We start from the raw sequence: 16,051 nt of genomic DNA on the forward strand, positions 1-16,051 counted from the left end.
AGGGAGAGAGGGAGGGAGGGAGGGAAGGAAGGAAGGGAAAGAAAGAAAAAAAAGAAAGAAAATGAAAGCACAAACAAATTTTAGGACTCTAAAATTGAGAATTGTGGGATAGCCTGGCAGTGACTTCATAGGCATGACCAAATGCTTCTTTGTCTTGACCCCCTCCACCAACTAACCTTCCAGGTCTGCTAAGAGCATGCATGGTGAATGTGCTCTCTAAGTGTGAGTTACAGAAGCAGCAAGAGACAGCCAGGGGAGAGGTTGGTAAGTTTTTATGTGATCTATTATGAGATATCTCTATATTATAAGATACATGTAGACACTAGGTTGGTGCAATTACTTTTGCACCAGCTTCCTTCCTGGCACATCCACACAACCATAAGAATCTGAGAAATGCCATTTCCCAGCACGGCCTGCTCACTTGACTGCTGAGCGAAGCAAGGGTAAAGCTGACCTCACTCGACGTTGAATGTCCTGAACCTCCTTGTGACCTCAGCCATGCTTCCAGTGGGTGGACTGGGGGTAGGAAAGGAAAGCAGAAAATGTCCTGGGGGAGCTTTCCTGTATTCCTTCAATTACCAATCTGAGCCCCTACCTGCAAACTACAAACAAGTAATGCATCCAAAGCATAAAAGCATGGAAGTGAGCATATCTGTGTCAGAATGACTTATTGAGATAAAAATTTCTGTATATTTCTCTCCCCACTCTACGCAGGCAGCCAGGCCCCTGCTCACTTAGTCCTAGGGATGATTTACACGGCAGGGCAGCAAGCACAAGCTGCTTAAATCAACTTCCTTCCTGGCTTCCCCCTCTCTCTCACCGTACCGTATTGTAGCTATCAGCCATAGAGGCTATATAACCTTCAATGTAAATTACATAAAATTGAATATTCAATCCCTCATTTGCACTAGCCATATTTCAAATGATGGCTAGCGGCCACAATACTGGAGAATGCAGAATAGAACATGTCCATCGTCATACAAAATTCCATTCTTCACACTGGGCTGCTGCTCCTCAAAGGAATGGAGGCAGAAACACTGAGGAAAAGAGAGGAAACATCCCTTCATGGAAGGAGGACAGAGTGAGTCTCTCATGCAGGTTTTCTAATGGCCTAGGAAGTGAGAAATCCTCATAACAAAGGGCTCCCCAGGGCCTAGGATGGCCAATCACACACCTTGGCACTTTGGGCAGAGACAAGGGCTTTGGCCCATGCATCTCGGGAGTCAGCAGTGGAAAGCACCTGCCTGGACAATGGGAATGCCGGTGTTGACCATGATGAGCAGAAGCATAGGAGACCTCCTCCAATACAGGGTACTGTGTGAGCCTCCCAGAGTGTTCATGCCCAGGAAGAATGATCCAGTCATCACCAAGATTCCATTTCTTGGCAGAGTGGCTCAAATTCAGATTCAATTTGATATGAAGGAAATATAAAAATGTTCTATTTCTTGCTTACCAAAGTTTAAGAAAAAAATATTAGTATCTGCTGCCAATAAAATAATTTATGATAGGTGACTAAGTATATAATATAAATAAGGAAACCTGTGTGTGTCTGTGTGTGTATGTCTCTCATCTATTTGAGAGTATTAAAATCTGTGAGTTTTCCAGTTGCAACTCTGAGTATCTGCAGAGAATGAGGCCTGCTTGAAGCAAAATTTCAGAGACTAAGAAATATTCCAGTCGTCTCAGCTTTCAGGCAGATCATCTCTTTCACACATAAGATCTAACAGCCTCTCTGCTCCAGTCTAGCCCACCTCAAATGCATTTGCAGGCTGCAGGAAAGGGATTCCCTTATAATATGAATCTGAGCAGATCACACCCCTTTTAATAAACTTTCTGTATTATATCATACTTTGGGGAAAAATCTGTGACCTAAGCCTGGCCAAAAAGGGCTTCCAGAATGTGGCGCCATCAAATACCACTCACTCCTCTTCATGCCAAAATGCCTTTTCTATGATTCCAACCACTGTTTCCCCTCCGGGTCTTGGTGAACATTACATCCTAATTGTGTACCTTGGAGTTGTTATACAAAATGAAGATAATGATAGAACCTATCTCATAAAGGTGTTGAAATAATGTAATAATTAATTAATGCAAGTTCGTAGTACAGTGCCTAGTATATAGTAGGTAGATTTAAAAAAAAATGATAAAGTAAGGGTGCTAGGATATTAACAGATGACAGAGCACTTGTGCGTTGCCTCTGCTTGGGCAGGGTCTGCACTCTAGAGGGCGCTCCTGGATGAAGAAGTCTCTAGTTAAGGATGTGCTGGCCTTATGCCAGGCTTCTGGAAGGGTATGGCTTTTTTTTTTTTTTTTTTTCAAATTAAGGGATGTCTTTTCAGATCTATTCATCAAATTGCTCATTCACATTGCTCATTTAAGGTAAGATAAGGCCTTGTTCAAGTTCCTAGAGAAAAAAAAAAACTTAAGTATTGAATATCAGAGAGAAAACACTGGACTAAAAATGAGGGCATCATTCTACAAAGCATGCTACCAGTCCTCCTGAAAGCTGTCAAGGTTATCAACAAGGAATGTCTAAGGCACTGTCAGAGCCAAGAGGAGACTAGGGAGGCATGACATGTAAATTTAACATGGCGTTATGGATGGAATCTCAGAAGAGAAAAAAGACGTTGAGTAGAAACTAAGGAAATTCAAGTAACTCTGGACTTCAACTAATGATCATGTATCAATATGGGTCCATTAATTGCAACAAATGTACCATACAAATACATGATGTGAATAATGAAGAAACTGGGTACAGTGTATATGGGAACTCTATAGTATTATCTCAGTATTTCTGTAAATTTAAAACAATTCTAAAGCAAAGGTTATTTTTTTAAAAAATGGAGACATCTGAGTTGTATAAGCAGACTTACCATTAAGCGGATCCATGGTTGTATGATTCAAATGAAGTTAACCTTTCTGAGATGCTATATTCTCATGCAATGAGAAGGCTGACAGAAACAAAACTTACTTTCCCACAAAGTTATAAAATTCCATGAATTTAAAAAGAGAAACAAAAGACCCAATTCATAAGTGATATACTAGCTGTATCAGATCTGCTTTATGGAACCAAATCTTAATCTTGAAGCTACAAGAAAATTGTACCTATGGATACGTATGTGTGTGTGAATGTGTGTTTAATGGTAATGGTGTCAGGATTGGACATACGTTTGAGAATTGAAGAATGTCATGTATTCCTTGACTCACTCACTTTAAATGCTTCAAAAGTCAAACAGTCATAAGGCAAGTTGGCCTGAGCTCTGGGTTTTCTTAAGTTCATTTATTTATTTAATGAAGGCCATATTTTACAGGATGATTAAAAGAACTCAACTTCCTTGTTCCTTTTCAGGGACATATGACTCAATGGCTTAGACAAGGACCAAGTAGCTCCAAGAAAAGAAGGCAGAACTGACTATGGTTGCTAGGGAAGAATCAACTTTTCACTGGTCATTTAAAGACCACTTCTCACTCAGAGGCAGACGGGGAAAAAAATGATATGTAAAGTTAAGAAAATGGAGTGTTAAGGAGTTATTTCTCTAGGACAGAAAAGATGACAAGCCTTTTTATTTAATTTGCCACTGAAGTTCCGGGATAAAAGTGCAGAAGAAAGAGGAGAAAACAGCAAATATCACTGCATTGTTTCCTGCTTCTTTAACTTACCAGCAAGAGAATTCTTGCTATCGGGGAAAAGCATATGTTCTGAAATATTCCAAATTTCACTCCAGTAACATTTCCTCACTTTTAATAGGAATCATTCCAGCCATGGTTCTCAGGATCCTCTGAACAGCCCCCAACAGCATCATGACATTTACCAACATCCGAGGTGACTCTCAGCTCTAAGTATTTTCTTATTTATCTCAATCTTCAGGATACAAGAGTGAAAGCGCTGGGGTTCTTCTCCAGGTTAATATTCTGACTCTACCTCTTAACAGATGAGTGATTTTGAGCAAATTACTTCACAAGTCTTCAACCTCAGTTTCACGGTTTTAAAACCAGAAAGAATGCTACTACCTAGGAAATTTGTTTTAACAATTACCAACAAAAATATGCGTAAGGAACCTGGGACAGTGCCGAGCACTCTTCACCCTGCGGTCATCACTCAGAAAACAACAGAGTGATGCTTCTATCCACCTGCTATATGAGGACAGCCTGGGAAATGGAGACATTGGCATGAGCTATCAGTCCTAGCTGACTCCATCTGGACCCAGTGTGGATTGCTGCTTCCTCAGCTGACCAGATTCCTTTAACACAGACTTTCTTGAGATAGGCTAACATACCCTTTGTATCCCATTTAAATTTGGAAGATACTTCCTCTATTATGAATGATATGAAACATCTGAGAGTTAAGGTGCATATTTGAAGTCTAACTAACAATAGTGATTGTATTTTCCCTGTACACATATTCCTCATGTACACCCAGTGGTGTTCTGCAGACAGCTTGTACGAGTTCAGTCGAGGCAGCTGCTTGCTAAATATTCAGAACTTTTGTGAATTGGCTGTGAAACACAGTTGTTATTAAAGGATAAATTATACCAACTTATAATTGATGAATTATAGCAAAAACAGAGAATATTCAGCTTGTGAATTTTTGTTATTGGACTGCATTTCACAACTGTCTATGATCTTGAGATTGTTTATATCTGTTGTAACTGTGAGTGCATTGCTACTGCACACCTCTGCCCAAGTCCACCTTCAGGAACTGCATGGCAGTACAGCAAGATCAGCTGTGGTGGGAATATTCACGCCACAGAAACTGTACACTGCTATTACACAAATCAGGGCCTCAAGTATTGTTTTATTGACTCTCTGGACTGGAGAAAGTGATGGAGAAAATACTAGTAATACAGATTAAACTTAAAAGTGTGTCATGTTGCTTCCATTATATTGTAACATACACACACACAGTTTAGGAAATATTCTACTAGTATTTCAGAGCTATTATTTGATTCACCAAAGAAGTGGCTTCCATCCTTGACAAACAAGCAAAGCTTTAGCATATGCCCTCATTGTTTCACTTTTGTCTCAATCATCGATGGAAATGAAAATACCAACTGGCACTTGTGTTTATATTATTTCAACAACTGTGACCGTAAGTTGTCTGTGAATGCCAGGATTTGGAAATAATTCAATAAATATCTTTTGTGAGAATAAAATGTCTATATGGAATTTAAAATAAAAATAACATATATTATTTCTATTATTTATAAATTGTTTTGCATCCTCTATGTCATTAAATTTATAATAAACATATGTACACACATTCACATTTTTTTGGAAATCTCGTTGTTAAACCTTACTGTTACATCACTAAAACTAAAAATCTGTGCCTATGGGTTTACGTGAATTACACTCAGTGATTTTCATTTTTATATCATTAAGAACTTTACCAATGTTCCTGCCAAGCCACACAGCTATGATGATCATTTCAGGCTATGTTTAAGCGCCTGACATTTCACTATAGAAAAGACCTTGCTGCTCAATATTTGACTCTATGCAGAAAAGCAGCGTAAGATGCCAGGAGTACACATTTTAGGAACAGCCTAGATTTGGGCTCAAATCTCAGCTTTGCCAATTACAAGCTGGTGTCAGCAAATTACTTCTTCATTCTTTGCCTCATCAGATAATTAAGTGAAAATGACTAGAGTTTAAAAATAAAACAGAACCAACATTTTTTAAATAATTAAAATGTTAATTTATTTACTACTTAAGTCTGAGAGCACTCACTTGCTAAGAAACTTACTGAGTAGGTCACTAAATAGGGGAAAGCCCGTGTGTTTTAAAGTTAGAAGTGAGAGGTCATGGAGCTGTGCTAACTCAGCAATGAACACCACCACTCAGACAGAACAGAATGAGCCCATAAGTCTGTACACGGTTGCTTATACGAAATCCCACCATTCACGGGTCAGGCAAGTGTCTTCAGCTAGGTCAGGTAATGGGCATTCAGACTTCACCGCCCCTTGTCAGCTTCTGCTGGTTAGAGCCAGCTGTAAAGAAACTAACAGTCAAGCTGGTTGGTTTTGTTTTGTTTTGCTTTCTTGTGTTTTTTGTTTTGTTCTGTTTTGCCATATGACACCATTTATTATAATATATTAGGCTCAAATGTTTTCACATTTCCACTCTATTGAAAATAGACTGGCCCATGCCTGTGATGTAAAAGTAGGGCAGAGGATCCCAGGAGGGAAAGGACAGCTCTTTATGGCACATCTGTGTCTCAGGCACAGCCTCCATAGGGGCATCAGGAACAGAGAAATTAATGCATGCAAAGTACTTAAAATTAGGCACATGGTAAGCACTTAATGGCTGTCAATGGTTACCATTCTAATTTCAGAAAAATAAATAAAACTCAGCCTAGCCCTCTATCCCAGTAGATCTGACAGTTAACACCTCTGAATCTTTATACTAAAGAGGTTTCTATGACTTATGATACTCAACTTTGTTGTTTCAGAACTTTGCACCATGTCTTGGGCACATTATGTTCTCAAACAAATGGTGATTACTGTTAAACTCTTCTGGCTAAGCAGTGATATTCCTGGGATTTTTATTTTGGACATTAAATGAGATCATCTCAGAGCATAGTCAAAGAATACATTTTGATTATAAAAATAACAAAAAGGCATTTATTCTGTGCCAACTATGTTTCCATTTTTGTCCACACTTTATGGAAAATGGTGCACAGAAAGGTTAAAGCACTTTGTCCAGGTCCAAACTCAAAAAAAAAAAAATAGTTAAGCCAAGATTTGAACCTGTATCTGTGTGACTCTGAAACTCACACTCTTGCTAACAAGCCATGCTGCCACCTTTCTATAAACTAAAATTTGTGGGTAAAAAAAAAAAAAATCAGAATTCACTAGAAAAGATCCATGTGTCACAGGGGAAAAAAAAAAAAAAGGTTCTTTGATTTTTGAAGAACAGATGGATGTGACCTTGGGGAATCACAAGCTGAAAGGGACTAAAAGGAGCTGAACATAGAAGAGACTGACTCATCAGCCAGTGTCTCCCCCGAGAGACCATTGGTGCTCATTCTCCTGGCCATTCAACAGTTCCTTCTGCAGTTTCCTTTGGTAATGAGGGAAGATAATACCTTCAGCAACTCTAATCCCATCACCTGCCCATAATTGGGGAATATGTTTTACTTAACTTCACTTAGTCTGTGTTAATAGTTTCTTTCTCAACATTAGTAAGAAAGGGGAGAGAAGATCTGGAACTAAAAAGAGACTGATTTCTGCTGGTACCAGCCTTCATGTCCTGGGCTCTCATCAGTGCTTGCACATTAAGGCCTGACCTCATATCACCTGTGACATCTTTCTTTCCCCCTTCACCCTCCATAGAGAAGGTGAAATCTGAGAAAAGTTGTTTCAGTGATCTTTTGCTGCTTAACAAACTAGATCAAACTTAGTGCCTTAAAACAGAGTCCACAAATTTTTCTGTAAAGGGCCAGATTGTATATATTTTAAGCGTTGAAAGCCATATGGTCTCAGACACAACTACTCAACTCCCCTCAGGAGTGCAAAAGCAGCTATAGTCAATATGTAAATGAATACACTTGGCTGTGTTCCAATAAATCTTTATTTACAAAGATAAATAGTGGGCCGCATGGGCTATTGTTTGCTGACCTCTGGTTGAAAATAGTTTATTATTTCTCAGAATTTCCTGGGCTGTTCTTTTGTAATGTGATGCTGGCTGTGACCACATTCATCTGGTACTAGAACATCCCCAAAGGGTTTCACTCACATGGCTGGGGCCTCAACTAGGGTACTTGGAGGAACTGAGAACTTTTTTTATCCTGTCTTTCCCCATGTGGTCTTTTATCATCCAATAATCTAATTCATGCTTCTTCACATGACTGTTAGGTACCAACAGCACAAAAGTAAAAGCTGATAGATCTTCTAATACCGAGACAGAGGACTGGACCAGAGCTACATGTTCAAAGCAAATCACAGTGACAAGGCAGCCTAGGCTCAAGGGGAGGGAAAATGATTTTGTCTCTTAATAGGAAGAGCAGTGTGCTCAGACAGGGATGGAAGGAATGGCTCGTGGACGCCCTCACCGACAGCCCCTCATGCACTTATCACATACATCACATTTTTTATCTAGTAAAATTGTGTGTGCAGAAGTCCCAGCTCACAGAAGTTCATGGTCTAATTGAAGAAAATTGAGACCACTGAGCGCATGGAAAGATTGATTCACCCCTGAAACACAGACTGAGTTTTCAATAGGTGCCAGCCACCGTGCTATAGCGCCAGGGTTATAAACACAGAAGCATCTTCCTCTTTGAGTTCACAGCACAATATGAGATAAATAAGCCTAAAAGAAAATAATTTTAACAATACTGGGGATCAGAAAATGACATCCTCAAATGAAGGCCTCAGAAAATAAACATTTTCCTCTGACTTTCTCCTGTCCTGCTGTCTCTGGCCTCTTATTCTCCCCTCAGGCTAGCCATAGAAACTAGAATTCCTCCTCCTCGAGGCAGGTCAGGGAAATCAGAACCCGTTTTCTCCAAAGCCAGCCATGAAACCTAAAAACATTGCTCTAACTTTACCCACCATCTTTTGTATAAAAACTGACTATAAAGGAATTATCTGACCTACCTTGTGTGAATATAGGTCATAAGACTCATACACACAGAAGGAAAGAATGCTACGTAGAGAAGCCAAGAAGAATCTAAACAGACAAACTTTTCTGAGTTTTCCAACTCAGTCCATTTGCAGTAGATCGTAGCCTTTTCATGCAATTATCTTTCCGCACGGTTGCTCATGTTGTGTTGAAATTAATATAAAAATGGATTATCCCCTGTACCTTTGGATCTTCACACCCCAGGCTTCTGTATCATGTAAAAGTATGATCAAGTAAATTTGTATGCCTTTTCTCCTATTAATCTGCCTTTTGTCAATGATTTTCTGCAAACTTTAAAAGGACAAAGTGGAAGTTTTCCCTTTGCCCGTACAGCAACATACTAAATTTCAGACTAAAACATGATAAATTTCTGAAAAAGCAAAGAACCATGGGAATACCCTGAGGAGAATTCAGCTTGGAGTCACTAAAGAAGCCTTCGAGGAGGAGACCATATTGGAATTGGGGGTGGGGAGTGAAGGGAGGGTGGGGAGGGATAACATGGGGAGAAATGCCAGGTATAGTATGCACCTAAAGTAAAATAAATAAATAAATAAAAAAGAATGAGATATTCATGACTAAGGAGGGGTTGAAGTGATGGACCAGATATGGGGGTATTCTAGGCAGAGAGAGCAGTGTGAAAATGTGAAGAGACTAGACAGAGTTTGGATGGTTAGGGGAACTGCAGAGGAATGGCAGGAGAGGGGCTGGAGAGCCTGGCGTGGATCAGGGTCACACAGGGCCTTGAGTGACATGCACAGATGCCTAGCATTTACCTGGTAGGTAAATTCAGAAGGGTAAGAATTTAAGCAACATTGTACAACAGAGATTGGTGAAACAAAAAAACTAGAAATAGGGACATCTGTTAGAAGACTATTAAATGTTGTAGACAAGAATTGGTGGTGATTTGGGGAAAAAATACATTTCAACATTGTCTGTATATTCATACTGCTCTGTGGGGGGGAACACTGCTTCTGCAGACTGGTTTAGAGGAAAATCAATGCAAGAGGAAGCGTCTTCAAATAAATAACAAATACCAAACCTGTTGACTTGTAGTAAGACCACTTGAATCAAAATGCACCTTGAATGAATCTGAATCTAATTAACTTGACCTTCAAGAACTGAATAGTTTTACATTTCTATAATAGACCTTGAGCTGACACCTAGTACATTTTTAACACGTATAGATGATTTTATTGTTTTACTTTTCACTTCAGCCAAGAATTCATACTGGTGCTTAATGTAGGGTTTTTAAAGCGCCCCTTGTTTCTTCTCAAGTTTTAAAAGGAATATATATTCATTACAAAAAAAATTCCAGTAAATGAAGATGAAAGTTGTAAAACAAACAAAGTGTGAGGGAGAACAGAACTTCCCCTTTTAGCATCTCTTACAATTTCCTTCTGAACACCCCTTTTCCCTTTGTTCTACAAAACTACAAAGATTCGTTGTCCTATATTGGGCACATGTAGGCAAAATGGGAGAGAAAAAAAGTGACGCTAATTTTACTTCTTACAGAAGTGTCTAGTTGTGTTCACAGCAAAACCAGTTGAACTAAGAATAAAAATATCATGAAGATTATAGAGACTGAAGTGCTTTATGATCTATGCTCCAGAGATACTGACCCACCTCTGAATACACTGCCCCACCCAATCAAACACACGCACACCATAAACACACATGCACATTCACACACCTGAATGTACATATGTGCACACATAAATGCACACATGCATATACACAGATGCACATACATGCACATGCCTATACATATAGGTACACATGCAAACACATGTGTGTATGCATATGTATACATGTAGAAACATACATACAAATACACAAATGCTATTTTGTATTGCGGAGCCTTTGTCGATGACCCAACTTCACCCTCCAGCTCGTCTTAGGTTGGTCAATTCCTACTTACCTTCTAAGAGCCAAGAATTGCTCAGTCCTAATCGCTCTCAAGAATCCATTCCCAGGGCCAGGCCTCTATAAATATCTTCATCCCAATGATGGTTATTTTGTTTAAAATTATTTGTTTACTGATTTCTCTCCTCCATCAGGCTGTGAGTTTTCAAGGGGCAGTGCTCTGGCCTTACCACTAAATCCCCAGGAATTGACATAAGCCCAGGGAGAATGGCAGGGGTTGATATATTCATTTAGGAAGACCAGTCTGATGAGTAATTCTTTATATCCTGTGTGTGAACATTATCCTTGTGTAATTATCTGCCTGCTATTATCAAAATACATTACCACTGAATTCATTGTTTTCCTCAACTTTTATTTTTAACGTGTTTTACAGCTAACTTTTATACATGTATTATTCATAATACATTTTAGTAGGCATAAGATAATTGACCTTGTCCACATGAGGCACCCATAATCTCACTCTGTAATAATTAACTCTCAGATGTGAGCTATTACTCAAAGGTAATAACTTTTCATCAGCTTGGCAATACATTATTGCTTAAGAGGTCCATCTGATTAGATATTTCACAGCTCTGCTTTGCAATTCCTCCCCCACCCCAGACACTTGCTACCTAACTGCATGTCTCTGAGTGAACTCGGGCTCATGCTGTCTCCAATTCTATGAGGGATTTTTCCTTTTTGAATTAATGCATTATCATTTATTTCCTTTGTGAACCCAACATTCTATGACTTATCCTAAAACTCTACATTATTCTGATTCACTTCTCTGCATTTTCCTTTTTCTAAAATAGTCATCAAGGTTTACTGTTTTATCTGAATTTTGCCCCCTTCAGCAAATTTGTGAAAATAATATCTCAGGTGGTAGCAATTTATGAAAAAAATCTCAGCAAATAATATCTTATAGATAGCAATATTTTCTCCAATATCTTCAAGGAAAAAATAAGGTCTAGACTCCCCAAATGTCCTCAGGATTCTATTTGTTGTAAACAAACAAACAAACAAACAAACAAAGTCTATCATAGTTGTATTTCAACAAAACAAAGCCGAATTAGAGAATCTTGCTGTCTTTGTTATTGGCAACTGATACAGATTTAAATTATAGTGTGGAATTTTCAGTAGAGATTTATGGAAAAATCCCAGCAAAGAATATCTTATAGCATTGTGCTTCCTTCAGTACCTGCAAGGAAATACACTAAGGTCTAGAGAGCCTATCTGCTTTTGATGATTATGGGAATTTCATAAATTTGAACCCTATCAACTCAGAATTAGTGCTAGTAAAACGTACTTGAATAAATTCTTCAGTTTTTGAATACATAATTTGATAAGTGAATGTCTACCTCAGTATATGAAAACAGGGCAAATTTAATTTATTAAAAAGACATAATATATCTCAACATTTTATTACCCTAATTGTATGTACATGGTAACTAATATTACAAATGATTATTCCATATTCATTAAAATCAGGGTACTTGCCCAAGAGAAAGTATGTTCTAAAGGAAAATAGCTGTTTTTCATTACAGACATTTTGTAGTTCAATCAGATCTCTCTGCCTGCCACTTACAGGTTTTTCGATAGTTTTATGCACAGGAAGCACCATCCTTTCTGAATATAGAAATTGCTTCCTGTGATTACCAACCACCTTTCACATCAATATTCTCCAAGCACTCAAGAGAGGAACTTAAGAAAAATGTAATTCTGTGTGAAAAGGAAATCCATGAACCATAATGAAACTTGCAGAGCCGTGCGACTCAGATTAAAGAAAAAAAAGGTAATATTTAAAGGGTCTTGAAGAATGTTAAACATATCTAATGAAATGCTTAATAACTGTTCAGGAAAGTCCCACTGTTAACACCACCCAGAGCTATCTAGATAAACTCAATGGTTGTTAAATGAAGACCTAAGTGTAGAGACTCCCCCTGCACTACCTAAGCCAGGCTTCCTCTTATAATGCAGCGCTCAGGTGCTTCAAGCAGAAGAACTTGTGTGGGAGATGTTTTAACAGGTACCCCAATCTTGCATACCATGATTTGAGAGACACTGACATAGAGAGATTTACAGGCACAGTGGCACTCCTCTCCATTGCAACCCTAGCCCCAGGTACCCAACTAATCACACGCCAAACCTAGAAGGAACATAGCCACAAACTCTGGGAAGTTCTCTCCTATCAGCTCCCCTTGTGGATTATAAAAAGATCATTCTCAATAACTGCATTTCAAGTGCTCCACACCCACAGGGCTAGTGGCTGCCATATGAACAGTGTAGCTAAGAACATTTCTGCCATTTCAGGAAGTTCTATTAGACAATGCTGATTTACAGAATTTATCTGGAATTTTTAAAAACGTACTTAAAACTTGTATCTGAAAATCAGTAAATTTCATACTATTTCTCACAACTTCTGGTGCTTATATTCCTGACCTATTTTTTTAGATTATATCAAATTTTCAAACCTCCACATATCTATTGCTGCATAGCAAACCACTCCAAATATGCTGTGGCTTTAAAGAACTATTGTATTATTTTTCACAATTCTGAAGGCTGACTACATTCTTTTTCTAGTCTTTCTTGGAGTTTCCCAAACTTCTGCAGTCAGATGGCAGTTGGGGTTGGAATGTCCAAGACAACTTCATCCCATGTCTGTTGTGTGGGAAAGGACTGTTGACAAGGCTGGGCTCGTCTGGAGCACAGGGGAAGCTCCATCTCTTTCTCTCTCTAGTACCAGGGCTTCTTCCTCTACAGGTGAGAGCCATCTTTGGGAAGTATTTAGCACATCCGTTAAATCACTCTCTACCTCAAAGTGTCCTCTTACCCCTTCAGTTTCGTTTTCTAAATCTCCACAAGCCTAATTTGCTTCCAGCCTTCTGCTGTTCAAATAAGTGTCATGTTGTCCTTTAAGTATTTCTTGAGATCATGCCTCCTTCTCTACCCCACTCCTCCAAAATATATGAGTTTTTTTTAAAGGAAAGTAATCGGGTCTGAAATAGCCCGTGTCTGTGTACCTCTCCCCAGTTGCCAGCACATAGCTGAGTACTGTGCCCAAAGTAAGCCACTAACAAATAAAAGATTGAATTGAATTCTCCCATCCACCCCAGACACTGCTGTCTCTATTCAAGAGTAGGAGAAGGTGGTATGTTTGACAAGAAACTCTGGAATTAGATGGGCCACCGGTTAACTCCTATGTCCAACATTCTATTACATCAACTACTTTAAAACAATTGTGAGGTCTTCAAAATAAAATTGTGAAGATGACCTAAATTTATGAAAAGTTAATTATAGAATAAGAAGCTTAAAAAGTGAAGGGAAAAACAGCAAAAAAAAAAAAAAAAAGAAGAAGACTCAAGATAATTACAACATGAGGCTTCTGAACCTTACATAACTTAGGAGTTCAGCATTTTAGCTTATGTGCCATTCATTCCCTCGTTCTCACAGTAACACACACACACACACACACACACACACACACACACACACACTTTTACTTTAGATACTGGGTGTCTACAGACTCTTTAGAGGCATTAACCACATAGATAAACCTGCCACTGAAGACTGCCTGGATAATAAATTGCATTCGTTTTAAAAACCTCAGTTGTAAGCAGTGCAATTTTCTCTACTGAAAATCCAGATTTTAGTGATTCAGGATTGAGCATCATAAAACTGCTTTTGTTGGCAGTAAAAATATTTTCACTACCTCAAGTCATCACAAACACCAAATGTAACTATTTTTCTTTCAATGAAGAGATGCTGGGATACTCAGACTCACAACCTACAAGGAAAAAATTTTATCAGCTGCCTTAGCCTTTGACACAAATATTTCTATAGGTGATTGAGATGATCTATGTGAGTACTAAGAAACAAAGTGTAAGCAGAAATGAGCCATTTTGCAATATTTATTCTGCACAGCCTCCAAAATAGTGCAGAAGGCAAGATCTGAGGCAGGAAAATTGAAATAATGTGTCTTCTTTAATTTATATAAGAAGCAAAAGGGAAATGAACCCCCTGCACTTTGGCAGCCAGAATTACAAGAAGTATCCAAGGGGATTTTCATCCAGGGGCACTTCGGCTCACAAGTAATTTACATTTTGAAGATCAACAAGCTTTATTAACCAATTTGAAGATTGTGTGCCTCAGAGGTTAGCTAGAAAAGCACTCAGATGAGTTTTAATTTCTATGGCAGACAAGAGGGGTGGAAGTGGTAATAAGAGACAAGGAAGGAACCCAGCATCTGTTGAGGGCTGCCATCTGTAAGCTTAGGAAGGCCTCGTGATTAAAAGTCAAGATTTTGGGGCCTGATGTCATAGATCTCAAGTCCACTTTCACCACTCACTAGCTCAGTGACCTTGGGCAACTTGTGCAACCTCTTAAAAGTCAGTTTCACCAAATGTAAGCCGTGAATCATAATAATTCCCACCTTAAAGTTTGTTGTGAAAATTAAATGACATAATACATGTGGATCTCCTAGCACACTGCCTGGTACATACTAACAACTAAGTAAGTGCTATCTATGATGAGTATTGCATAGATTTTCTCATTTAATCATCACAAGACTACTCTGCAAGATGGGATCCTTCTCACTTTACAATGAAACAAGCCTCAAAACTTGCCAAGGTCACACAGCCTTCAAATTTCATTTGATTGCAAAGTCCGTGCTTAAGCCAAAATAGTCAATAACTTTTTGGCTAGCAAGGCAGCTGTTTCCAGTCCACATGAGAAAGTCAGTTCTCCAGGGGGAAAATGATGGCCATAAGCAGAGTTTTGGCATAGGGTAAGGAGTACTAAAATTTCAGCACAGCAAGTGTTCAATAGAAACTTTTCAAATAAATGAAGAAATGGTTAGTAGAAATAAGCTCTGACACTTTCCCTGCAGTATAATGCTTTTAACATACACTTAGTAACCGTGATTCCTAGCTCTGGTCTTACAGCCCATGCATTTGCCTCATGAGTATATATTGAGACTTTGACAGGACCACATGTTAAGAGCACTCTGCTGGCTTTGTTTAAGCAGCCACAATCCTCTACCACAGAATGACAGCTGCTGTCATTTCAGGGAACTTCTGTTTACACATTTAGCATTTGCTTCCTTTCTCCAATCCAGATTCTAAACTCTGACAGTGGGTCTAATGGACTGTTGCACTTTGCTAATTTACCTATTAATTTTGCAAATGGTCTGTTTCATGGAAGATAAACCTTATCCTTTGGAAACATGACATTCCTTAGCACAGTCTGGCTGGAAGCATCCCCAGGCCTTGTGCAGAGAAAGAAAATGAATTGTCCAAGGTGGTATTTCACAAATTACTACCTCCCAGTGGCATCGTGTAGATAAAATGATTACTCAGTCAATAAAGTAAAGTGATTAGTCAGGCAATAAACATTCAGTTGCCAACCATTTGGGACCAGAAAACTTTTTTTTTTTTCTTTTTTGTCATGAAGAGGTTAATAAAGTGAGTGCAGCACATATATAACTTAGTGTGTCCAGAATTCAGTGAGAGACGAAAGTTAACATGAGCAAAGCCAC

The 16,051-nt window shown here is 38.7% G+C and overlaps 1 protein-coding gene across 1 annotated transcript in view; it reads right to left on the reverse strand.

Annotated features, from left to right (window-relative positions):
- Positions 1 to 16,051, reverse strand: part of CNTNAP5 (contactin associated protein family member 5) — an 851,907-nt gene that overhangs the window by 223,357 nt on the left and 612,499 nt on the right. The window lies entirely within an intron of this gene.

This window comes from Sapajus apella, unplaced genomic scaffold (genome assembly GCF_009761245.1).
Source record: "Sapajus apella isolate SASKATOON/1434 unplaced genomic scaffold, GSC_monkey_1.0 scaffold120, whole genome shotgun sequence".
Classification (NCBI taxonomy): Eukaryota; Metazoa; Chordata; class Mammalia; order Primates; family Cebidae; genus Sapajus; species Sapajus apella.